A 22922-nucleotide genomic window follows, 5' to 3' on the forward strand; every position below is an offset into this window, starting at 1 on the left:
TTATTGTTATTTATGTCTGTGATTTGGACTTTCCATAACCACGCTGGCCCCTGCGGATATATTTATAGATAAAGTCAGACTCTTGTTCTTTACTATATATAGGCTGTGTGTGTGTTTCTATATATATATATATATATATATATATATATATATATATATACATGTGTGTGTATGTGTATGTGTATGTGTATGTGATTCCTCTGAAGAAAGGAAAGATGAATACTATGAAGAACTGCAGAGTGTAATAGATAAGATCACAGAAAGAGATATGAAAATTGTGATTGGTGACTCCAATGCTAAATTGGGAAGGAATAATCTAGGTATAGAAAATGTGATGGGTGTTGGAGGTCTTGACGTAAGCTCCAAATGAAAATGGAGCCCTTTTTATAAGTTTCTGTTCAACAATCAATCTTGTCACTGGAGCTATTCTTTTCCCGCAAAAGGACATCCAGAAATATACATGGACTTCACCAAATGAAAATGGAGCTCTTTTATAAGTTTCTGTTCAACAATCAATCTTGTCACTGGAGCTATTCTTTTCCCGCAAAAGGACATCCAGAAATATACATGGACTTCACCATGTGGCAATTACAAGAATAAAATAGATCACATAGCCATTAATAAAGAGGAAGGAGGACTCCGAGAAATGTTAAGAAGATATTGAGGTGCCGATATTGGTAGTGATCAACCAACTCCTCATTTGCCACACTGAAATTAAAACTGAAAGCGCCCAAACAGAAAGGTAGAGAGAATACCAAAGTTTGAAACTACTAAGCTTATAGAATACGAGTACAGATAAACATTTGCAATTGAATGTAAGAATCGATTTCCAGTCTTAGATATTTTAAGAGCAGACAATTAATGAAGAATGACGTGATATTAAGTACATACAACAGTCAGAAGGTAATGAAGTTTTTGACTTGCAGTTAGAAGGAGAAAACCATGGATATGGTATAAAAAAAATAGAACCGATCATGGAGTCTAGCCCATTAATTAAGTGTGGTCTGATAAATATTCAATCGGTGGGGAATAAAACCATAAACATTAGAAATCTTATTAATGAAATGGAATTAGATTTATGCTTATTAACTGAAACTTGGTTGCAGGGAAATATTAGTGATAACTCAAAGATTCAGGAGATGACGCGTGTATACACGATTTCTACCACGTACCAAGAAAGGATAAAACTGGAGGAGGAGTGGGTGTCTTCGTGTCGAAAACCTTCTCTAGGGTTTCTATCATGAATGAAATAGTATTTGAAACGTTTGAATATATCTATTTAAAACTGACAAGAAACAGTAAGGTATTGAATATAATGTCATTGTATAGACCACCAGGGAGTAATATGAGGAAATTCATTGAAGAATTTAGTATTCTTGTGGGTGTGGTAGACGATATTAAAAATACATTAATTTGCAGAGATTTTAATTGTTGGGTAGATGATGAAAATGATAATAAGGCTAAAGGACTCAAGGAAGTATTTGAGATGTTTAATTTAATAAACAGTGTAACGTCAGTAGGTGGTCATACACTCGACTTGGTCATATGTGGGAAAGATTCTGACCTAATAAGAAACCTTGAAGTGGAACCAGACTTTGAGATCTCAAAAACACATAAACTCAGCACTTTTGATGTTAATATAAACTGCATCAGAGTATTGAAGAAATGGATCACATATAAGGAACGGGAAAATTTCGATGCTGAGAATTTTATTGAAGCTAGTGTAGCGCAAATGTCTAGTGAGAACATACAATGTGAACATATGGTAGATAGAGAATGTGTTGGGTATTATACCAAAAAATATAATGACAATTTTGGATAAATGTATGAGACCAAGTGTCCTATAAAGAGCAAACAAATAGTTGTACACGAAAATGTTAGATGGTATAATAGTGAGCTATTAAAGGCAAAAAGACATAGACGTAAGATGGAAGGTAGAAGGAAAAAGAGCCAAATCCTCACAAGCCAGAAATCTATATAATAAGGCCAGAAATAACTATAACATCCTGTTAGCAAAACCAAAAAGAAAATTCTACAACGGCGAAAGTAAAAAAACTAATAACATGAGGGAGTTTCACAAAAACCTAGATGATTTGATGGGATTAAAGAAAAAATATGTCTTGCCTGATAATGTCTGTGCAGAGTAATTAGCTATATTCTTCAATGAAAAAATTGATAAAATTTATAGAGGTTTCCCCAAAAATCACTTAGAAGGACAGTCAGTTATGCCAGTGAAGGAGGGTAAGAAGTTAATAAAATTTAAGGAAATAAATATGTGCGACTTGTTAAAGGTTATGAGGGAGATGAAGAATACATATTGTGGAAACGACCCTTTCCCCCCAAACAGTTCAATAAGTGAAGCTCCAAACAAGCAAGTTGTATATAATATTTACATGAATATAATTAACCTAAGTATATCACAATACTGTTTTCCTAGCTGTGAAAAAAATGCGTTGATCAAACCAATATACAAAGGAAAAGGTGATGTAAACTAACTAAATTCATATAGGCCCATTTCAAATTTATCCTACATGTCGAAGCTTATTGAAAAAATCATAAGTGAGCAATTATGGGCGCATATTGATGAGTTAGAGGTATTCCCGGAAAATCAATCGGCCTACAGAGCTAATCACTCTACAGAAACTACCTTATGCTCAATAATGAATGATATGATAGGTCTTCTTGATGAGGGAAAGTGTGGAATTTTGATTGTGTTAGATCTTAGTGCTGCTTTCGATACTGTTGTGCACGAATACTTACTTGACGACTTAAAGTCCATTGGAGTGACTGAGGAAGCACTGGAATTTTTGCGAAGCTACTTAACGAACAGGAAGACTATTGTAGAAGTTTCTGGAAACCGATCCGGTGAGAGAATTCTTATGAAAGGTGTACCACAGGGTAGTGTTCTGGGCACTATCTTGTTCAACATATATACTATCGAGCTATCATACATCTTGAAAAAACAAAAAGTGGGCTTTAAACTATATGCAGATGATACTCAGTTCTACCTTTCAATTTCAACAACACAAGATACAAAAAGGAAAATTGATGAGATAATGACTGAAATAAAAACATGGATGCAGAGGAAAAAGCTTAAATTAAATGATGATAAAACAGAATGTATGTTTTTTGGCACAAAGGTGGCTTTGAAGAATTACCAGTTATTTCAAAGTATAAAATTTGGTGACGCTGATGTTAGGATTGTGCCTGTTGTGAAAAATTTGGGTGTACTGATAGATTGTAATTTGTCAATGAGGGATCAAATAGTGAACATAGTGAAAGTGTGTAACTATCACCAGAGAAACATAGCATTTATTAGAAAATATTTAACAGAAGGCAGTAAAAAATTTTTAGTGATGAGTCACGTAATATCAAGGCTTGATTATTGCAATTCTCTGTACTATGAATTGCCCAATACACTACTAAGAAAGCTTCAAAATGTGCAAAACCGGGCGGCTAGACTGATAAAAGGCATTAAACCTCGGGAGAGAATAACTCCTGCACTGATCGATCTACATTGGTTACCTGTTAAGGCTAGAATTGAATTTAAGATTTGTTTGTTGACTCACAAAGCACTTACTAGTGATAAGCCTAAATATCTTTGTGATTGCTTGGTCCCCTACCCTCAAGCTACTAGCGCTGCTGTAAGAGTTAGACATGCTGACGACCCATATAGACTATTCAAAATTAGTGTGTATCATGCAATAGGAGGAAGAACGTTTTGTTATGCTGCACCGAGACTCTTCAATAACCTTCCACTTAATGTCAAGAATAGCAAAAATGTGGCAGCTTTCAAGAAAAACCTGAAGACTTATCTCTTTGGAAAGTGTTATAATAGTGATCTGAAAACTATTAAGCCTGAATACAAATGCTAGCGAATAACTGAAATGATACAGAGCAAAATATTAACTGGAAAGAAATTATTTTCACACACCAAGGCCCGCCAGAACAGACTTAGTGTCTGATGGAAGGTGAGAAATAAACCCCTAAAAGTAAAAGTAATACTTAGGATAATATACAAAGGAGAAAAAAACAGAAATTTATTGCAGAAAATTTTCGAGGAAGTAATGAAAATTACAATGTCGAGGATGCTAAGTATTACAGTATTGATAGCGTGATTAAAAGAAAAAACAGGAATGACTGGAAAGAATATTTAGATAAGAAACCCGATGAGGCTGCCAAAGCTATGAGTATGAATTCAGGGTGTCAAATGAATTTCCAGAGAAACAGTGGAGTACTCCAAGGGAATGTGTTGTCACCTATGTTGTTTATCCACCTCAAGGATTTTGTAATACATAGAACAGTTAGGGACGACGGAGGATGGGACTGGATTAGTAATAGGAAATTAGCTGACCAAGAATATGCTGATGATGCTGTCTTTATTAGCAGAACACCACAGAATTTGCAATGTTTGCTTATCAGAATGCATGAAATATCACATGAGGTTAGGCTCAAAATGAATAGAAGACAGAGATGATGAGAACGGAATATGCAATGGAAGATGAAATATCATTGGAAGCAGAAAGGATTAATGAGGTAGAGTAATTAGAATACTTAGGAACTATGATCTCTAATACAGGGTCCTTAGAATTGGAGTTTAATGAAAGATTGAAAAAAAAAGCAAATCAGACAATGGCTAGGTTAAGTAAAATTTGGAACTCAAATCGTCTGAAATAATATACAAAAGTTGGGCTATACATAAGTTCAGTGAGATTGGTGTTACTGTATGGACATGAATCATGGTATGACAATGAAACAATATCCAACAGATTTTGTAGATTCGAGAAGAAAGACCTTAGAAGAACATTGGGGGTTAAATGGCAGGGCAGGATTAGAAATGAAACTATTTAAGAGATTACTCGAGTGCCATATAATTTATAATCTATATAGGAAATATTTATTTTAATGTTGCTACTCTTGAAATATTTTATTTTAATTGTGAATTACTTCCCTTATTTCCTTGTTTCTTTTCCTTACTGGGCTATTTTCCCTGTTGGAGCCCCTGGGCTTACAGCATCCTGCTTTTCCAACTAGAGTTGTAGCTTAGCAAGTAGGCTAATAATAATAATAATAATAATAGTAGTAATAATATGTGGATGAAATCATGGAGAGGGGTAGATGGAGATGGTGTGGGCATGTTCTTTGCACTCCCCAAGAATGAATAGTTCACCAAACTTTCAACTAGGCTCCACCAGGCACTAGAAGAGTTGGAAGGCCCAGGCCTACATGGCTGAAGACTATGGAAGAGGATCCCCATAAATTGCACAAAATATGGGGATCCTCTTCCATTGAAATATTTATTTCACTTTTTTGTTTACATTTCTGCAGTTAGATGTTTCTACTTCCGTTTATGAGTTTGTGCATAGATTCTTGCGCGATTAAAAGTTTATACCTCCTGCACACGAGCCCTCCTACTAGTTGCGTGGTTACGAATTTATACTTCGTGCGCACCTACGTCCTTCCCCTACCATATGACGAAGTTCACCCTATTTGGGCATGTATGTATGCTGGAGTGTGACCTATGCAGTTCTGTGACACACCCCATTTTCTTCGTACAAGTTTTCAGTTCCTTTGTAGATGTATTACGTGTCAGGTGCGCAGTATGGAGCCTGTAACAAAGTGTAATGGTTGCTCTTTAGGCTATTTCAATGCTATAGCCACGTTTCACACTGATTATCATGGTACACCTGGTCTAATAAATAATTTTTTTAAAGCTCATTGTGTTATCCCTCAAAGGTTAAGTATTCCAAGTGCAATTCTGGTAAGGATTTATTTGTTATTTACTTTACTTTATCATAATGTAAGGATTTATTTTTTATTTAATTTTAGTTTGTGACCGGGGAAGGTTTATGACCCAGGACGGGGGTCCGGGGAGCTTGCCTTCCAGCTAGGTCTGTTCCGTTTTGTCCTGTTTTTGCTCGCCCATTATTTCAGGTTCCCACCTATGTCGGGAAGGCGCGGGTCCATAATGCTAGAACAGCTTATTTGCAGTAGAAATAAAAGTCAAATTTGTTGAGAGCACACTGCTTACAGCAGGAAAAGCTTTTTTTCCAATTAGAAATGTTGTTTTGTTTTGTTCTATAATTTTACCAATATAACCAGACCCACATTGGAAAGGGTGATTCTCAAGCCCTAAGACAACCTAACATGATATCTCCTGACCTAAACCGATAAGGAATTTTGTTTACCATGGACTATTCCAATACTAATAATTGGAGTAAACCAGAGTGGTAAATTTGTATTGTTTTACAGGGTGTGATTTCGAACAGAAAATATATGTTTTCCAATAGTAAATAACGTGATTTAACCAAGTTTGACCTTCATTTCAACCGCAAACAACCAGATCAACCAATTCGGCTAACTTTAGGTTGCCGAATTGGTTGCTGTTATTACGGATGAAATGAAGGAGAATACCGGTTAATCATGCTATTTCCTACAGAAAAACATATATTTTCTGTTAAAGTGGTTAAATATAATTACTGTTGTCATATATGTTGTGTTAAAATACTTAAATATAAGTACTTGTTCAACGGTGTCACTTCCTTTACGAATGTACTGCAAACGATAACATTAGAAACGTTACCAATGATACACAGTGTTACCAACGTTGACGTATGGTACATAGAGTTACCAACGGCACGATGACATTACTAACGATAGCAATGCTAAATATTTCCATAAGAATTTTAAATAATTTTTCCATATAAGTTTTAATCAATATATAAAAAGTACAAAAAGGGTACAGAACCTAACAAACCCACCTAACCTAACCTAGTAGTATGACAGGTCACAAACCTCAGGTACTGTATTTACTGAAAACGGTAAAATTCTCCATGTTACAAATGATACACAGAGTTACCAACGGTACGGTGACATTACTACCGATAGTAATGATAGATATTTCCGTATTGTTAGATCTTAAACTAGGCAGGATCAAGAAATGACAGTCAGCGTTGTTTCTTATCTTCATTGCAACTGACGCTGCTATATCATGCACAGCGGAAGGAAATACAGATAGCCCGTGACGTAGACAATGACGTCACTTATGTGGGCGGAGCTTAGGTGCTGCAAGCAGCCTCATCTTACATCTCCCTCCCAAAATATTACGAGGGTAATATTTTCAAAACTTATAAATGACAATATCAAAAGCAGATATGATAAACAAAATTCTATACTCTCTTAATGTAAAACATCAGACATATAAGGTAAATCATAATCGTAATAATTAATGGTAACGTTCAGATGGGAGAGAGAGAGAGAGAGAGAGAGAGAGAGAGAGAGAGAGAGAGAGAGAGAGAGAGAGAGAGAGAGATAACAAGATCGACAGCATTAACGTAACCTCAATGAAACAATATTTACATCAGCATTGTAAGATGTGCACTAAAATTGAGTCGTGAATGCAACACCAACCAAACTTAAAATTTCCTACAAAATATGATTTTGTAAATGAAATCAATGCACATCTAAGTGCAGTAAAATAAAACAGAATTTTTCATTTTATAATTGCAAGATCAAAGCAGAGATAATTAAACATAATCGTTCATCCAGGCAGGGGCCTCTCTCTTCCTTGGAGGCCGTACCTCTGGCGCTGATGGGGGAAACTTAGGCTCATGACCCACTTCGTCGTCGGTAGAAGTGGCTCCTCTTGTCTCATCGACGGGCAGTTCAGTGACCTTGAGGTGTCTTCTGTTCCTTATGGACGGACGCCCACTACCATCTAGTCTCACGATGTACTGTCTATGAGGTCGTTGCGCGACTATGATTCCCAGCCTGTCCCAGGCCTTGGTCATCTGGTTCTGAATCCTAACGTGAGTACCTGGCTGTAAGGGCGTTAGCCTCCTGTCACTGCCGCTTTCGATTATCTTCTCATTTTTCTCTGCTACTTGAAGTTCTCTTTTTCTAATGGATTTTCTCCAGTGTTGGTCTATCATATAGTTGAGTTTTGCAGTCGGTACACCATCCCGTAACTGTCTCCCAGTTGCCAGTTGCGCCGGAGATTTATTCATACCTCTTAAAGGCGTGTTCAGGTATTGTAGCATGGCCAATGATACCTTGTCGTTATCGAGGCTTCCAGTCCCACTGATATTTGTTCTAATTATCCTTTTCGCGGACTTAACCGCGGCCTCGGCTCTCCCATTTGACTGCGGATAGTGGGCCGATGATAGGCGTATGTCAACTCTCCATCTCCTGTAGAAGGTCATCATCTCTTCACTCACCAGGTTGGTGCCGCCGTCGGTAGACAATTGTTCGGGTGCTCCCCATCGAGTGAAGTAATGCCTAAGTTTTGTCATGACCTTTGCAGACGAGGTGCCATTGGGGAAGTGGGCTATTTCTAGCCAGCCTGTAAGCCTGTCACAATATGCCATATACATGCATCCTTCGAGCTGAAACAGGTCCATGACAGTCTGTTGGAACGGATACTCTGGGGCAGGGGTCATTTTCATGACTTCGGCAGGAAGTGATGGTGCGTGGGCGTCGCACGATGTACATCGTGAACGATGATACTGGAGGTCACCCTCGATGCCTGGCCAATAGACCGAATGTCTCGCTCTCCTCAACATTGTATCTAGGCCTTGATGTCCAGCATGGAGGTTGGCGGTTATCTGGTGACGGAGCCCTTCGGGAATGACAAGGCGGATGCAGTTGTCGTTGAAACAGTATGTGACCAGGTTGCCAGATATAGAAAGACGTTCTCTGATGCCGTAGAAGGGCCTCAAACATGCAATTTCTTGAAATTTCTTCGGGTTCCAATCCCCTGCATTCACTCGAGCGACTAGCAGCTGATATGCTGGGTCGTCCAGGGCTGCTTCTTCAACAGTTTTCTCGTCTATAGTGCACTGCTCCTGTAGGTTTTCTGCGATTGCTGACACCATGGCAATCGTTAATTCTTCGTTGAAGCTCGCATCCTGTCCATCTGGCGTCGTCCTCAGGGTAGGAAAACGAGAGAGAAAGTCAGCAGCATGATTTCTCTTGCCTGGTAGATATTTAACGTTGAAATTATACAATAATGTTTTCTCCTTTAATCTAAACAGTCTGGGGTTGGTAATGTCGCCGACACTCCTATTGCCTAGTAACTTGACTAAGGGGCGGTGGTCCGTGACAATGGTTAAGTTCGGGCAGCCCAATAAGAACAACCGTGCCTTTTTTAAGCACCAAGCCACTGCAAGGGCTTCCCCTTCCACAGCTGCATACCATGACTCGGCAGGCGTGAGGAACCGACTGCCGCAAAGTGCTATTCTCCAACCATCTCTACAACAGAAGGGGGTTTCGACGGAGGTGCAACTGCAATATTGTTGGAGGATGACGAAGCCCACCCCCTCCTTACTCCAGTCAGTGACTGCAACAGTCGGCCGCAGCTTATCGTCGTAGGTGAGGCCGTCCTTGGCCAACTTGCAGACGATGTCTTGCACTTGACGAAACTTTTCCTGAAGGTACTCATCCCAATAAACCTGTTTGCCCGAGGGCTTCTTCAGCAGGTCTCTAAAGTGGGTCATGATGGGCGCCGTTGTCAGGAAGGGGGCCAGCTGATTGACAAAACCATATCATGACCTGATGTCGGATATTGTGGGCTTTGGGGGCATAGAAAAACGTTTTATGGCAGATAAATAATCTTCTGAAGGCTTGTAGGAGTCCCAACCGACGTTGAATCCGACAAATTCCTCTTCTTTCTTGCAAAACTTGAATTTTTCTGGTTTCAAAGTGATGCCCTTGTATGCACAGACAGTGAGGAAGTCGTACACATGCCAAAAGGCGCTTTCTACGCTCGAATCGTACAGAAGTGTATCGTCCACACACTTAAACTTCCTGGGTACTTCTTCAATGGCATCATCGAAACGGCGTGTATATGCGTCGGAGGCAGAACAATGTCCCATTGGTGTCCTTCGGTATTGGTACCTACCCCAAGGTGTAATGAACGTGGTTAGGGGTATGCTCTCCTTGTCCAGTTCTACCTGGTGTAATCCCCAATAGGCGTCGGTCACAGTCTTGTATGAGCAAAGGGGAATGCTGGATACCATATCGAAGGGCGTAGGGGTATGGTGCGTCTCCCTTCTACAACTTGCATTAAGTTTTTGGTAGTCGACCGTACGTCTGGGTTGCCCCGTTTTCTTTGCCACGACCACCATACGTGAACACCATTCCGTGGGCTCTCCAGGGGGAGCTCTTTGTAGGACCCCTCTCTTGACGTCCTCCTCCAACTGGGCTTTCACCTCCTTTTCCCAGTGCTTAGGTACCGACGCAGGTGTGTGGCATGCGTAAGGAACTGCGTCAGATAATAAGTGAATACGGTGAGGTTCCCCATCCATTACCGGGAGGGGTTCTCTCTCGGTGTTGAAAGTCGTACTTGAAAAATGGGCTAATAACCAGTTTTCTAATCTGGCAATATTCTCCTCACTAGGGGGAAACGGAATGGCCGACGGTCTCACGGGTTGATCAGTTGCTTCCGCTAATGTAAGGGTTGTACTAGCTGCTGCGGGGGCAGAGTCCGTGAAGGGAGCGTGGTTAGGAAACGTTTCTGGCACAAGACCAAGTTTCTTGCAAGCATCCAGGGATAAATAAAAATCAATGGAGGACTTTACGAAGTATACTTCCTGAGTTGTATGCCTCCCCTTGTATTCTATGGTGCAAGAGGTTGAACCTAAACACTTCAGATGCAGATTGGCGAAGTCTCACAATCCTCCCTTTAACCTCAGCTTAGCTGGTTTTATGTTCAACATCGCAAGAATAGCGGGTCCTGCAACACAAACCTGGGCACCAGTGTCCGGCACCGCTCGGACGCAGGACCACTCTCCCAAGTTGGCCAAGCATACATCAACACGAATAGTGGGTTGTGGGGAGGGCCCATTCCGCAACCTTGCCTCTGCCGCCACGACTACTGCAATCACTGCACCCGCTATGTCCGACTCCTCGGCCAGACCACTAACGTTATTCCTGGCACTCCGCCCTCTGCAACACTTCTTCAGGTGACCGGTTTTACCGCACCCGTAACATGTCGTTCTTCTTGCGGGACATGAAGAATACCCAGGGCTATGACGAGTACCAGAATTACCACAAAGACGCAATTGTACTTTCACAGAGGTACTCCTGTCACACTTAGCAAGGGCAGCTGCCACCTCCACCTCGTGTTCCTCCTCGAACCCACCGAGAGCAGCCGCTCTAGGGGAGCTGCTAAGCCATGCCCTATTACGAAGGGCGTCGTCACGGGCGCCCTCGAATGCACTGCACATGACTCTAAGGGAATCGATATCACGGATATTATTGCATGATTGAAACACTTGCCTTTTGAGCACTTTATCACTTAGGCCTACCATGAGCTTGCGCAAAAGCATATATTCGGATAAATCATGATTACAATTAGGGCATGTGAATGCACAATCAGTAGCCTTTTGCGTACACTTGATAAAATAATCATTAAAGGACTCACTAGGCTCTTGGGCCAAATAAAAAAACTCGAGCCACTGCACCGCTTGGTTAGAAGCTTTCACTACCATTTGCTTAACCGCATTGAATGCCCCTTCAGTAGACAGGGCACTCCACTGGGCGTCAGTATACCTAGAATCGAGGGCACGTTGCAATATCGGAACACAATGCAGCCTTATATGGTGAACTGCCTCGATAGGCTTCAACTTACACAGTTGCAACCAACACTCCATTGACCGTTTCCAAGACCTGAAGGCTGCAGGGGACACCTCAGCCTCGCACTTTTCCGGAGCTGCAGACGAAGGGATCCTTGGTTGGGGGACGTTGGTACCCCGGAGTGACAACGCTGTTATCTCGGCCTGAAGATTCTGGATGGCTTGTTGCTGGGTTTGCAGCACTTGGTGAGCCTGCAGCACGGAAGCCGGCGACATCCTGACGCCGGTTCCTGTCCTTGCAATCCTGCCCCTAGGGGATGCAAATGAGGGTCGTCTCGACGGTGGCGCCATGCTGTGCCACGGTTATTACAGTAGGTCCTCTTAATATCCTACTCACTGCGCCATGTTAGATCTTAAACTAGGCAGGATCAAGAAATGACAGTCAGCGTTGTTTCTTATCTTCATTGCAACTGACGCTGCTGCATCATGCACAGCGGAAGGAAATACAGATAGCCCGTGACGTAGACAATGACGTCACTTATGTGGGCGGAGCTTAGGTGCTGCAAGCAGCCTCATCTTACACGTATGTATTTTAAATAATTTTTCCATATAAGTGTTACACAATATATAAAAAGTACAAAAAGGGTACAGAACCTAATAAACCCATCTAACCTAACCTAGGAATTCCCCAGTCACAAAACACATATAATGACTATTGAGGAATGACTTACCTTTAAGAAAAAGACGTCAAAACTTGCAGGTCATGGGAGGGTGAGACTGACAGCTTAACTCCTATGACTAGGATAAGGATTTTTGTGGGGCCAATGTTAATGTAAAAAGTGGTTTGCAAATAACATTAACTTCCATGCGGGTAGACGACTTTTTCCCAAAAAATGTACCTTTATAAGAAGTAACGGTATAACCACAACGACGATTATTTTTGGTTTTATGTATGTTGGTTTCGGTATTACAATAAAACACATGAATGACTTTCCTGTAAGATAAAAAAAGAACGGCACTAGGGGCACTGTAAGAGTTGAGGAATTACGTTGTGTGCTTTCAGGAAATTATCAACATTGGTTGAAGAATCATAAAAATCACAATGGAATTTAGCAGATGCTTTCAGGTACGGAATACTGCAGCCGTTAAAAGTTTCTATAACTTACTCCATCGCAAAATACGAAAAAATAAATCTCACTTGAAATGACGGACACCTTACTAGGACAAAGGTTTCAAGGGAAAAGGATTAGGTGGAAGGGGGGTAGGGAAATACCAGTTGACAACCCCCTTGTGTAAACTTTAAATACGTATCGGTTCGTGATTAGTTACGGGAAAAACAACGGAGTCTAGAGGGTAAACATGAATGAAGTAAATAGGGAAAATAGTCCAGAGAAAGTATTTATGTGAAACAGGGGAGTGAAAAGGAAATTAAACAATATAGGAAGATAAAATGGAATGTATGATAATTAATATTGAATGGGAATATAAAATGAGATGATTTTACCATGAATGAACTGGATAGGGAAACTAGTCCAGAGCAAGTATTTATGTGAAACCAGGGAGTGAAAAGGAAATAACAAAAGAAATAAACCCAATATAGGAAGATGAAATGGAATGTATGATAAATAATATTGGATGGGAATATAAAATGAGATGATTTTAATAGGTATACGATAATAAAACTAGTAATGGGGGGGGGAAAGCTTCTGCGAAGGGGAGGGATATTTGCGCAGGTCGAAAACTGGTATGCACGAACGTAAGTACGTACGGGTGCTAATTTTAGCATGGAATGCTAACATTTGATCTACATCAGACGATGGTAGCACTGGTTACTGTATTTTTTCATGAAATAATTTTTGCAACGGTGCCTCCAAAGTTCATCCACATACAGTACAGTATACTGTTTTGTATTTTCCTCCCATTATAATACATTGAAGAAGGTAATGTATAGAGAAGAAAAGGCTTGTTTTATGATTATATATCGTTTCCCCAGTATGTTTTCCCCACGCAAAACCCCGAGTTCCCACTGGGGGTCCCCCATTATCGTAAGATATAGATGTATATATATTTCTGAAACTATTCATTTGCGACGGGAACGAGTGTCATTTTCGAAGAGAGCGTAATTTTTTCTATAAGAAAAAGTAGTTGTTTTCCTAGGTTACATTGCCCTGTAATACACTACAATGAAACCGTAAGGGTAAGGTCAGTCCCCTAAAGCTGTAAGAAAAACAATTAGTATGTAATTTTCAGTTACTTGATCTCTCAGTTTGCCAGTGTGACGGTCTGAACAATCCCCCGGTCTCAGAATTCTCCTTGACATTGTATAATGGTTCTTTTCCGCCATTAGCTCGCTTCGCTCGCATGAAAATTAAACATCAAGCTCGTATGTACTGGCAAGCGGTAATGTTGAGATGCGCACACTAACATTACAGGAAAATAAAACATCAACCTCGTATGCACTGGCAAACGCTAATATTCGCGCATGCGCAGATTATCAAGGAGAATTCTGAGACTGGGGGATCGTTCAGACCGTCATACCGGTATTGCCATACCAAGTAAATTTATTTTCAAGTGTACACCTACTTGGCAAACACCAATGCCTCAAGTCATTTCCTAACCCAACCAAGGACGCCTAGTCTTCAGTGGTATCCGAGTAAAATAATACTAATATACTTTTCTTCAGGACATATTTAGTAAGTATTTAGTTGATAAAATGTGGTTACTGCATGACATAAAAACCGTGATTTTCAAAAATTGAATAAATTATATAACTAAAAATAACCCATGATAAAAATGCCATTTCAACTTAAATTTTTACTTACCTTTACCATCAGGTGCTTGAAACCAGCCCACGATTTCCATATCTTGAAAAAAAATTAGATCCACCATATCCCCGAGTCTGATATATATAATTATAAGACACGAATTACCACAGATTGTAAAATAAACTGTATTTTCGCTACCGAATAGTAATTTTTGCAATGCAGGCAAGTAGGAATAATGTAGCGCGCAACGTGTTACGTGACGTCATTTTTTGTTGTTACCAGTGTTGCCAGATGAGTTAGTCTAAAAATCCCCAAAATTCATAATAAAAAAAAAATACCCAAAACGCAAAAATTCCATTTCCACAAATATATTTTCTTCTGATCACGTAGGCTTTATTAATAAAGAAACTACTCACTATACTTCATATAAGTGCAAGTAAACAAATTGCAACTATATGAAGGTTTACTTATCTTTGTTTCTTCTTCATAGAAATATGTACAGTATATCCCCATTACACACCCAAGATCCCCAAATCTGAGAATAAATTCTCATTTCTGGCAACACTGGTTGTTACCACTGGCACTGCAGTCCAGTATTGCCATTATTCCCAATTATCGTATGCAGAATTCAACATTATCGTGTTTTTTCTTTTTTTTTTCACTTATGTTATAGCATGGTATTTTCATCTGCTTCAATATATTTTGATATCTTGATATTTATCACACACACACACACACACACATATATATATATATTATATATATATATATATATATATATATATATATATATATATATATATATATATATATATATATATATATATATATATATATATATATATAGTGTGTGTATGTGGTTGCTCCAGAGTACACTGAGGCAATGCAACAGGAAGTACCAAATTAAACCCTAAAATGTTAAATCAGCAAAATTTCTCCATTATTCTCGTTAAAACAAATGCGCTGAAGTCTCATTAGCAGTGTGTAACCTCTTTATAATCGACTTGTGACTTTATTATCTTTCCGTTATATGTGTATATGTGGAACACAAGCTCGTGTCTTTTCTTTACCACTGTAAAGCTTTAAGAACATAAGTATGGACCAGGGAGCTGGACAATAACAAGAGAGCTGGGAAACAAGCTGTATGCAACAAAGGTAAGGTTTTACTGGGGGATGCTCAAAATATCTTCGGGGGGACAGAGTAACAAATATGGAGGTAATGGCAATACTTGGAGTGCAGAGAGCAATAGTAAAGAAAATAAGAGTGACAACTGAGTTTTGTTGGGCACATCACGGTAAGAGAGAAAATAAAGCACTTGCCTCACAGGGAAGATAAAAGGGAGGAGATCAAGGGGGAGGCAGAGGACAAAATATATGGACAGTATTGTGGTGGGCTTGGGAGGTAATTATACACCAAACCAAGTGATGTAAATGTCTACAGAAAGGGGAAAGGTGGAGGCGACTGACCACTAACGCACTAGGCATGCAACTTCCATCTTTTCTAAATCCTGCTTGTTCATCTCTCAGGTTTTCATCAATCTTTCTCTCATGTCTCTTTAGAATAAGCATACTATATATTTTCATAACAACTGACGTAAGTGATATGCCTCTGTAATTATTGCAATCAGTCAGGTCTCTCTCTCTTTTTTTTTTTTTTGCTCATCAACACTCCTAACTCCCATTCATCAAGTTTTGTCTCTTCATGCCACAATCTACAAAATAACCTTGTAAGTAGTCTGGGAGACACTTCACTTATGGCCATCATCATCTCGGCAGTTATTCCATCATATCCTGGGGCTTTCCATCTCTTTAGATTTTTGAGGATAGCTTCAACTTTAAACACGCTGAATTCATTCATGGGAACATCAAGGTCTTCCCCAGCTTCAGGTATATCAATCAAAGGATTCCCTTCATATCTACTATTCATAACCTCACTAAAGTGTTCCATCTAATGTTGGCTTTCTTCATCTTCTGTTGATATAACAGAGCCATTTCTCTTTTTGATGGGTATATGCTTCTTTTTCTTTGCCACAGTCGAGATTTCATTAATAAAATATTATGTGTAAACTTATATTTGAAGAAAATGTCAATTAAGAGGAATATTGATATAAAAACTTAAGGCACTTCACGAAATATCGGACAGAATAATGTACAGGATTTCATTCATTTTAAGCCTCTTGATGTAGAATAAGATTCAGTGTGAATGAAAACCAAAAATGTTCAGTGCACATGATATCAGCATTTATGATCTAAAGTCTTAATAACAGTACATCACAGGCTTCCCTAGAGATGATGATGAATGAAAAGAGGAGAAAATACTTTGGGTAACAAAAGAAATTGGTACATGAGGATTATTAGATATGATGGATAAGAAAGTGGAAGAACATTTTGATGGCCATATAAGATGTCTTAACAATTGAAGAACTATAAAGTTACCAAATCATAGAAAATGCAGTAGAATTAAATTAAAGACATAACTAAGGCAATGTGGACATATAAGAACATAGTGATGCTTTTAAAGCAGCTCAGACTTTCAGAATAATGTTATGAGTTTTGATCCTTCCCTTGAAAAGTATAAACATCCTTCATGACTTCATTAAAGATTTCAAACTCCTGCTACAGCCTTTTGAAGAAATTAACAACACAAAAAATCTATTTTTGCGTGAGATCTTTTTTTGGGGGCTCAAGCCATGTCGTCCTGATGGAAGGTTCCTATTGGTAGCTTTCTAAGGGATATTTGGCTACAGTGATATTCCCAGAGAATTGACCTTTAGGTCTCTAGAATTCTAACTCCTGGCGCGAATATCCTTAAAATTTCTCTTAAGGATATTGCATAATATCAGGGGATATATATCTTGAAACGACACATAGCAATCTTCACCCAGAATAGCGTTTTAGTTTCGAGGGGAAGACTGGCGAAAACAAAAGGGGAGCCGTTATCAAGGTTACCCTTCCTCCCATACTATTACGAGTATCCAAGAGGGCACTTATTCCTTGTAGCATTGAGCATGGTGCTACAAATATAGTAGTTTCGGGAGGGATCTTGCCTAGGCCTTTTCTATGGAAAATGAGGGGGGTCCATCAGGACGACATGGCTATCTCGCCCAAAAATAGATTTTTCACTTCGCTCAAAATCTGTTTTCTGGCTCTGACCTGTGCCGCCCAGTGAAATGCTCCTTTTACTGTACATCATTTCTAAGGTAAAAACTGCTATGAATTTACCAGAGAAAAAATTGTATAGGAATGCTAGGTTGAACCCAGCTCGCTCACCTTAATAAGGTGTCGGTATAATACTGGGGCGTGATTAAATCACAACCAGAGGTCTCGCACCATTTAGATATCTCCTGTCAACATCTCCGAACAGCGAAGTGCCGTTCAACGTCCTAGCTCCGATCGCTACTACGAACGATCCCACCCACGCCAGTGACGTCACTCCTTTTCATAGCACCTGCTTTGACGCTGTTATTCTTTTTTCGGTGTGTGATTTCCTTTGTATTACCCAGGATTTATCCCAGGATGTCGGACTCTACCGTCACTCCACTTAAGTTAAGTACCAGATCTATGAGTTTTGGGATTTTGGAGGTAGCCTTGCCCTTGGTTATTATTTTATCTCAGTTTTTATATTACGCGACCCCGCATAGGGTCCGCCATGATGGCTGGCTACCTCCTCTCTCTCTCTTGTTCTTAACGCTTTGCAATGAGTCTTCTATACTGATTGTTTCTCGTTCTGAACTTTTCTGGGTAACCACGGTTCACACCCCGTGTTATTTCATGCTATGGTATTGTTCTGTTATTACGATAAGTTATACTTATATTACGATATCGTAGTTCACGTTAGGTTGGCATGCCTGGTCGCCTTCGGGCGTTACTAGTTTTACTTCGTTTTACGTTTTTTCTCGTTCGTAGTAGCGATCATATTAGCGTATACGTTATTTTACTAGTATAATCTAGTTCGTCGGGACTTTCGCAAGGTAGTTCTTTAGTTTTATGTTTTTTGTTGGCACCTCACCGAAACCTTGTTATGTTGGCAGCCCTGCCTAGCTCGGTCTCCCCCGCGCTGTTAGGCTCGGTCTTCCCCTGCCTCTCCGTTCGTCCCTTCGTGCTATTTTACGTTTATTTTCATTATTGCCCAGCAAGCCTCCCTTTTTTCATTATATTACCATATCAGTTATATTATTATATCGTTATCCTAGTCTTTCCGTGTGATCATTCTTGTCGTGGGTCTCCGTTCAGGTTGGTACGCCTGTTCTTCTGCCCCACTCGTTAGCCTCCTCCCCCCCTCCTCCGACCCGTAACCCCCACTCCAGGGATGCCATCACTCGCTCTCATGTAGAGTCTCGGAGTCAGCTTTTTGTGTTACGTATATCCCCTCTGGGGACATCGCTTAGCTTCGTCCCGGGAGGACCCTGATCGTGTGTGAGGCTTGTTATACATTATATTTACAGTACTTTCCCCTACCCTTCCATAGTTGTTTCTCCCCACCGCCTCGATTGGCCATCGGTAGGCGGGAGGGATCTGGCTCGATCTGGGATACAGTATTATGTTGTGTATACTGTATATCCATATTTACACACATTTCATTCCTGCTACTTCCTCCCGGTCCCGCACCTCACGGACTCATTACAGATCCCTCCATTTCTCCCTCCTCATATGGTGTTCCGCACTTCACGGACTCCACGTGTCATTATTTTTCCTTATGGGATCCCCGGACATAGCCTTCGCCTTATCCCCATGTCGAGTTTGATTAGTTCCTTGTGCCGTCGGCGGGTTTGACCCTCGACTCCCCCCCCCATTTATATATTCACATATATATATATAATCCCGTTCTCGACTTACGTAAAGGCCAAGCAACCTTACATCTTATCTGAGCAATGGTGTTCCCTCCTTTATCCGCATGCAAAAACATCAGCTGCGGTCCCCAAAGAGTTGGCGGACCCCATCATCGAAAATATCTAATCCCTGCTATTGGCCCCGGACCAAGAAGAGACGAGCGGGACGATAACTGAAAACGTCGCAACCCTTAATTTGGATGTAGAACCCATGGTTCTTGAAGAACCCGACACAGGTAGGGAGATAGGCGAGTCAGGTGGGTCCCGGGCTGAGATTCCTCTCCTCAGCCCGACTTTCTCTTCCACTTCAGCCCAATCTTCCTTTCAAGGCTTTCCGGGGACTTCTGGTGCTGATCTCCAGCCCCGGTCTGTTATCCCCAAGGTTAAGGCTCACCGCAGGCCTTTGCATAAGACCCACAAGTCTTCGAAATCATCAAGGTCGACCAAATCTTCCTCCACTAAAGTCCCTAAAGACTCCGTCGCCGTGCCCTCGACTTCTCAAGGACCGGTCTCCGCTAAGGTATCCGTTCCCCCTCCGGCGAAACCATTTAACCCGGTAGATTTCTCGGAGAAGCTGTTTTCTCGTTTTGGGACAATGTTGTCTTCCCACACACAACAAGCCATTGTGACTCTGCAGCAGCAGCAAGAAAGGGTTGCCAACGTCGAGAATCTAGTCCAGGGACTCATGCGTTCGGGGCTGCCACAACAGCAGCAATATGCCATCCCCGACGCCTCTAAGCTCCCACCGTTTACCAAGAGTAACCCCTGTAGGTTAGCTCTACATGCCCCCCTCTCGGACGGCATGTTGTCCATCGAAGGTTTCGGAACTCGACCGATTGAAAACTTTGAGTTCTACCCGCCGGGTCTGCAATTTCCCTTTCCCGGCTTCGCCCGCTTGGATGATGAGGCTCTGATCTGCCTAGATAAAGTCCCTAAGGAGACTGTGATCTTCCCCAAGGAACAGGCCCAGTCTGTTTTGGTCCGCGCCTTTAACGAGTGGGATTGTGTGAACACAATGCTCACACCCCATAAGAACTCGTACACAATGTTTGTGATCGACGAGCATACCCCTACTCCATGCACAACCAAAATCATGGAGATTGCCTATCAGGCTACCAAGGAGGAGAAGCCCTTACCTCAGCTTCGAGAGACGGAATTGACTTCCCTTCTCTTCCCTGGTGATCATGAATGCTGGCGGAACGCCCCGGCTACCTTCACGGTAGGCAAACTGAGCCCGGACTGTGCCTCGACGCAGTTTAGTGAACGCCTCCCCAAGCTAACGGAGTCCCTAATCAAAATAGAGTTTCAGACCCGGTGTAGGCTCAGTAGGTCCATTAACTCTGCAGCTCTATCAGAAATGAAAGTTGCCACTTACGATGATTGATTGATTGATTGAAAGTTTTCAGGCATCCTGACATCTGAGGTCATTGACGCCGGCCACTTCCGATGAGGAACCTCTCTTTAATGTCCTCACGAAGTCACTCTTACAAACTTTGTTGGTTGACGCTTATGACTTCCATAATGCTAGATTCCGTTGCTGACGACATGTATTGTTGAAGGCTACTATTCGACACGAACCCAATAGGCTCATCAAAGCCCCGGCCTGGGGTCCAACTTCTTCCCGGAGGACCTGGTTAACACTGTTCTCAGCGAGGCAGCTAGAGTTGACCAAAGCCTCAAGGTTAGGTGGGGCCTAGTTCCCAAGAGGAAATACGAACCAACTGGTACCCCAGCTCGTGGCAGGAAGAGGTTGAGGCCCTTCCACTCCTCGCAGTTCAGACAGCCTCTCCAAGTAGTACAACCTGTCCCGGTTCAATCTGTCCCTGTATCAAAGGTTCCCAGCCTTCTACCTCTAAGGGCTAACCCCAACAACAGTATGTGTTGGTCCCTCAGATACAAGTCGCGTCGACTTCGTTTGCTGCCTCCCCCGCCTTTAACCCCACTTACGAATCACAAGGTTCTTTCCTAGGCTACCAGCGCCACAGGGGCTCCAGAGGTGCCTTTCGTAGCCGAGGTGGCGGAAGGGGTTCCCACCGAGGCAAGGCTTTCCGCGGAGGCAAAGGCGGCAAATCATCCTCAAGCCATTGAGAATCTGCAGGTAGGAGGGCGACTATACAATTTCGGGACTGTTGTAAGTTCAGCAATTGGGCTTCCAGCATAATTTCCAAAGGTCTGGGGTGGAGCTGGTTACAGGGACCCACTCCACCAAACCGTTTCTACCAACTCCCAACGGAAGAGCTACGTTAATTCACAAAGGATCTGTTGCAAAAGAACGCAATCCAAAGCATACATCGCTTAAAATTTCAAGGTCGCTTATTCAGCGTGCCAAAGAAAGGCTCAGACAAACGAAGAGTAATCCTGGACCTGTCTCGTCTAAACTCCTTCATTCATTGCGAAAAATTCCACATGCTTACCGTCTCGCAGGTGCGGACCCTACTTCCCCGTGGGGCCGTCACCACCTCCATAGATCTTACAGATGCCTACTATCACGTTCCAATAGCAAGGCATTTTCGTCCTTTTCTAGGCTTCAAGCTAGGCAAACAAGCCTATGCATTCAAGGTGATGCCATTCGGGCTCAACATAGCGCCCAGAATCTTCACCAAATTAGCAGAGATGGTAATTCAGGAACTTCGAACCCAGGGGATTCAAATAGTGGCTTATCTCGACGATTGGCTGATCTGGTTGAACAACGTCCGGAACTGCCATATGGCAACGAACAAGGTCCTCTCCTTCCTTCGACGGTTAGGATTTCAGGTTAACCTCGAGAAATCCCGCCTGGTTCCGGAGACCAAGTTTCAATGGCTGGGGCTACAATGGGACCTAAGTTCCCATACGTTGTCCCTGCCAAAAGCCAAAAGGAAGGAAATAGCGAGGAACACGAAACAGTTTCTCAGGGACAAGTTGACGTCCAGGAGGAACCAGGAAAGAATACTAGGTTCCTTACAGTTCGCCTCCGTAACAGACATCATCCTAAAGTCCAAACTAAGGGACATAAAAACAGAGTATGGCGCTCCAGAGCGACCAAGAAACGTCGAGACAGGCGAGCTCGTCTTCCCCCAATCCAGAGGAAAAGTCTGCAGCCTTGGACGAAGGTCAAGAATCTTTCCAAGTCAGTTCCCTTGCAATATCCGGCCCCAAGACTCGTCGTTCACACAGACGCCTCCTTAACAGGGTGGGGAGGTTACTCCCAACACAAGAAAGTCCAAGGGTTATGGTCTCCGATATTTCAACAAATGCACATCAATGTCCTAGAGGCCATGGCATTCTTCCTTACTCTAAAACGTCTCAGCCCAGCCAGGAATCTCCATATCAGACTGGTCCTCGACAGCGCAGTCATAGTCCACTGCATCAACAGAGGAGGCTCCAGGTCAGCCCACATAAACCACGTTATGTTGGCGATTTTCTCCATGGCGACATCATACAAGTGGCATCTATCAGCAGTCCACCTGGCGGGGGTCCGGAATGTGGTGGCGGACGCACTTTCCCGGACGACCCCGCTGGAGTCTGAGTGGTCACTGGTCAATCGATCCTTCCAGTGGATCTTATCTTAGGTCCCGGGTCTCCAAGTGGACCTGTTTGCGACGGAATCCACTCGCAAACTAGAATGTTATGTAGCCCCCAACCTGGACCCTCAGGCTTATGCCATGGACGCTATGTCACTAGACTGGAACATTTGGAAGACGATTTATCTGTTTCCTCCGATAAATCTCCTGCTGAAAGTGCTGGCCCAAGAGCAACTGGTTCCCCTTGTTACT

General features: G+C 41.8%; 1 long non-coding RNA gene across 1 annotated transcript in view; it reads right to left on the bottom strand.

Annotated features, from left to right (window-relative positions):
* The window catches only part of LOC137648544 (uncharacterized), a 508483-nt gene extending 493873 nt beyond the window's left edge, over nt 1-14610 (bottom strand). Inside the window, exon 1 of the long non-coding RNA XR_011045650.1 lies at nt 14396-14610. This is a non-coding gene — a long non-coding RNA (uncharacterized lncRNA). The remainder of the gene's footprint in view (nt 1-14395) is intronic.
* Nucleotides 14611-22922: the final 8312 nt, after the last annotated feature.

Source organism: Palaemon carinicauda, chromosome 10, assembly GCF_036898095.1.
Source record: "Palaemon carinicauda isolate YSFRI2023 chromosome 10, ASM3689809v2, whole genome shotgun sequence".
In the NCBI taxonomy this organism is placed as follows: Eukaryota; Metazoa; Arthropoda; class Malacostraca; order Decapoda; family Palaemonidae; genus Palaemon; species Palaemon carinicauda.